Raw genomic sequence first — 4,888 nt, forward strand, 5'->3', positions numbered from 1 at the left:
GCTGAGGCAGGAGAATTGCCTGAACCCAGGAGGCGGAGGTTGCGGTGAGCCGAGATCGCGCCATTGCACTCCAGCCTGGGTAACAAGAGCGAAACTCCGTCTCAAAAAAAAAAAAAAAAAAAAAAAAGGTTAATCTTACCTCAATTGAACCTTAGACTGAAGAAAAAGAAAAAAAGAAAGAAATGAAGACTATTAAAGGTTAATCTGTGATTGTCATGAAAAGGAAAAAAAGACTGAGTTTCGCTTTTGTCGTCTAGCAGGCAGTCCAATGGCGTCATCTAGGTTCACTGAAACCTCTGTCTCCCAGGTTCAAGTGGTTCTCCTGCCTCAGTCTCTTGAGTAGCTGAGATTACAGGCATGCGCCACCATACCCGGATAATTATTTTATATTTTTGGTAGAGACGTGGTTTCACCATGTTGGCCAGGCTAGTCTCCCAACTCCTGACCTCAAGTGAGCCACCTGCTTCAGCTTCCCCAAGTGCTGGAATTACAGGCATGAGCCACCACGCCTGGCCATGATTGCTTAAGTAACTGTTTAAATAAATTGTTCAGCAGGGCGCAGTGGCTCAAGCCTGTAATCCCAGCACTTTGGGAGGCTGAGGCGGGTGGATCACGAGGTCAAGAGATCGAGACCATCCTGGTCAACAAGGTGAAACCCCATCTCTACTAAAAATACAAAACATTAGCTGGGCATGGTGGCACGTGCCTGTAGTCCCAGCTACTCAGAAGGCTGAGGCAGGAGAATTGCGTGAACCCAGAAGGTAGAGGTTGCGGTGAACCGAGATCGCACCATTGCACTCCAGCCTGGGTAACAAGAGCGAAACTCCGTCTCAAAAAATAAATAAATAAATAAATAAATAGTTAAAATAGTTTATTATTCTGATTGATATTTTTCATGAGAAATTATAACAGTTAAGCTACTATAATTAATATATTATAAAGGTTCATAATATAGTCACAATAATTGCATTAGTCAGTTCTCACAGTAAGGCATGGGCCACCATGCCTAATTTTTGTATTTCGGGTTTTTTTTGGAGACAAGAGTCTTACTCTGTCACCCAGGCTAGAGTGCAGTGGCGCGATCTTGGCTCACCACAACCTCCACCTCCCAGGTTCAAGCAATTCTCCTGCCTCAGCTTCTGAAGTAGCTGGGCCTGCAGGCACCTGTTACCAGGCCCAGCTCATTTTTGCGTTTTTAGTAGAGATGGGATTTCACCATGTTGGCCAGACTGGTCTGAAACTCCTGACCTCAAGTGATCTGCCCGCCCCAGGCTCCCAAAGTGCTGGGATTACAGGCATGAACCACTGCGCCCAGTCAAATGAAATTACTGTTTAAATATTTAATATTCTACTGTTATTCATGAGAAATTAAAATGGTAAAATTATTATAATTAATATACCATAAAGGTTCATAATATAGTCTGAGTAACTGCGTTAATCAGCTCCCACACTGACTAAGGCATGGGCCACCACATCTGACTAATTTTTGTATTTTTAGTAGAGACGGGGTTTTGTCATGTTGGCCAAACTGCTCTTGAACTCCTGGCCTCAAGTGATCCACCTGCCTTGGCCTCTCAAAGTGCTGGGATTACAGGTGTGAGCCACCACGCCCAGGCAATAAATAAATAAATAAATAAAAACTGGGAATGTTTGGACTGACATAACTACCAAGTTCGGGGGCAGGACTGGACCCCAATGTAAACTGGGATCGAGGTGCCTGGACGACGTGGTGCGTAGCCGCCATCAAAGCCAGAGTCCTCCAGATTGGCACGCTCCACTCCAGGCAGCTCCACGTGCCCACAGTATTTCCTCCTCCCAATTTCAAGTTCAGGGAAAAATAAAATTCTTTCTCTACTAGTTCAAATCTTAAGTCAGAATGGAGGAGGCAGGTGCTCCAAAATAGCTCACTAGCCCAACCGTTAACTAACGACGAGGTGGCCGAGGGCATAGGATGGCCTCCAGGACAGAGCTCCGTCTCCCCGGCGTTCTGAGCTGAGGATGGGGTGAGAGGGAATACCCAACGGTCGTGTGGGGTCTGAAGAGGAGAGCATCCCAGTGGCCTGATGCAGCCGGAAAAGACTGGAAAGCTCTGTGCATGGCCACGGGGAGCTCGGTCCCCCAGAAAGCCATGTGGGCAGTCCCCGGCCCCCAGCCCATGCTGGAACTCACCTCTGGCCCCATTCACCTTGAGACTTGAACTTAGACCTCCTGCCTCCCGGCCCAGGGCTCAAACCACCCGCAAGCTGCCCATCAATCTCAGAAACGAACTGAGTTTCACAAAACATTCCATTCCCTGAACTATGGACAGCCCCGGAGGGTTAGGCCCCACGTGGGATGCCCCTTGCAAGGCTGTGGCCTTCCACTGGTGTTGCTGACTGGGGAGAGGACACTGGCTCTGCTCCCAAGACACCCCATCAGTGATAACACCAGTCCTGCCTGCGGGGGAGAGGACAACACAGCGCCTGGCCACCCCGCGGTGCTGGGCATCCCCGTAGCAGCCCCAGTGGTATCACTCTGAGATCAGGGCCGCCCACCAGAAAGATCCCAGCAGCTTCTCAGTTTGAGAAATACCTAGTGAATGACCTCAACTCAAAGCCTGGGGTGCGTGTGTTGGAAGCAGCACCGGCAGGGAAAGCACTGTGGGGACGAGGAGCAGGGACACCTGGGGACGGCCCATGGTGGCTGGACCAGTGACAGGGGAGGAGATCCCTTCTGTGTTCAGGTTTTGTCAAAAACGCAAATAATGAATTTATGGAGAAATGTTGCAAAGGTCCCGAAACATACAAGCTCATATATATTATATACATATATATTATATAAATACGATTTTATTTTTTTCCCTTTTATTCTCCACAGGGAGCAGCGAGGGGCCAAGGAGAGTGACAATCTGGATGGGCAGTGGATGCTAATGCCAGGCTGCCCTCAGAGCTGCTGCTGGAGCCCTGTGGCAGGAGTGTGGGGTGGAGGAGCCGGGACTGCATCCCCGTCCCTGCTCTGGTGTGGGGCTGGGCCCCTGCGGTCACAGCCCCCGCTCTGTCCTGGAGTGTTTGGGAAAAGCCAGGTGCCCCGTGTGGGCGTTTAGGAAGGCTCTGAGGACGACCGTCTCTCTGGGGCATGGGGCCTTGGACTGAGATTCTGCTGCTACCTCCAAGTTCCTGGGTGTCCACAGAGGAGCAGGGGACATGCTGGGGGAGGCGGCCCAGCCTGCCAAGCACCGAGGGGGCTGCTGGGGCATCTGGCAACTGACATCTAAGCCCAGTGCCTTCCAGGGGAGCGGGGTGTGGATGGTCGGGCCATCTGCCCAAGGCCCAGCAGCCTAAGACTGTGACCCCAGCTCTGCTGTGATGGGCCAGGCTGTGTGTGTGACCACAAGGCGGGGCCAGCCCAGGGCCCAGCACACCCGGGTCTTAGATGCGGACGAGGTGGCAGCATCTGCGGGCTTGGTGCAGGAGAGATGAGGGCGGCTCCGGACTCCCGCCTCTACCTCTGCCTGCTACTGTCGCTTCCATAAATGGCCTCACTCTTGCCCGGCCTGCAGTGCAGTGGTAGGACCGTGGCTCACCGCAGCCTTGACCCTGCTAGGCTCAAGCAATCCTCCCACCTCAGCCATCCAAAAAGCTGAGATCGCAGGCACTCACCCCACACCCAGCTAACTTTTTTGTAGAGATGGGGTCTTGCTATGTTGCCCAGGCTGGCCTGACCTCCCGGGATCAAGCAGTCCTTTGGCCTCAGCCTCCTGAGTAGTTGGGGCTTCAGGTGCAAGTGATGGCTGCGGCTCTGGGCTGAGTATTCGAAATGTGGCCGCTTTCGTGTGCCCCTTTAGCACTTCCCGCCTTTCTGGCATAACCCTCCTGGCCACGGGTTGTGCCGTCCAGCTCTGCAAAGACAAGACTCGCCCCTCAGCCCCCTGAGCTGGAAAGACACAGAGCAGGGGCACGGAGTGGAGCCCGGCGTGCATACGGCGCAGAGCAGGCCCCACGGCAGCGGCCACAGCCACACCGGCCCGGGCTGGGTGGGAACGCGACAGGAGGGGCTGGAGCGAATAGCACAGCACCCGGAGTCCCATCCAAATCGAGGTGAGGACCAGGCGACGTCTGGCCACCCATCGGGCCTCAGGAAGCAGCGTCACAGGTGGCGTTGGCCAGCCTCCTTGTTGGAGGACCAAGAGCAGAGGGCCACCCCAGGGCATGAGGGGCTCCCGAGAAGCTCAGTCACGGGAGCAAACAGCAGGGCGCTCAAGCTGAAGCAAGGAGCATCCTGTCCTGCTCGGCGGCTGGGGACACAGCTGCCAGCTCGCTGAGGCACCTCTGAGCTCCGTCAGAGGATCCAAGAAGTGCCCCGACCCTGATTAAGATGTTGTCATGTTGTCCAGAGCCAGGGGAGCAGGGCCACCAGGGAGGGCAAGCACGGGCAGTCCCCAAGGCCACAGCCGAGCTACCAGCAGCTGCCCTGCTTCACCTGGTTTGCTCGCGTCCAGTGGGATCCCCCAGAGACTCTGCCCAGGAAGCCCGAGCGAGCCGGGCCTCCCCTGGGGGTGAAAGGGTGGGCGGTTGCCGACCCCCAGCCCTGCCCGGGCTGCCTGTGCGCACAGGGGCCTGCCTGGCTTTGTGGACTCGGTCAGAGCCGAGCAGGGAGGGGAGGGCATGTTCCAGGATGCCAGTAGGTGAGCAGCACGCAGGAAGCAGAAGTCTCGGAGACCCCGCAGGCCGGCCTGGCTGGCAGAAGTGGTTCCCCAGCCCCTGGGCCTTCACTCCCTCCAACATGGGCCTGTGCCCCCATCCAGGGCCTGGTGCAGCCAAGGTGCACCCAAGGGCTGGACCCTGACCCCATGTCCCGCCATCCTAGGACAGAAAGGGCAGGAGCCAACGACCAGGCTGGGGAGCCTCTC

Source organism: Saimiri boliviensis, chromosome 14, assembly GCF_048565385.1.
Source record: "Saimiri boliviensis isolate mSaiBol1 chromosome 14, mSaiBol1.pri, whole genome shotgun sequence".
NCBI classification, from domain to species: domain Eukaryota; kingdom Metazoa; phylum Chordata; class Mammalia; order Primates; family Cebidae; genus Saimiri; species Saimiri boliviensis.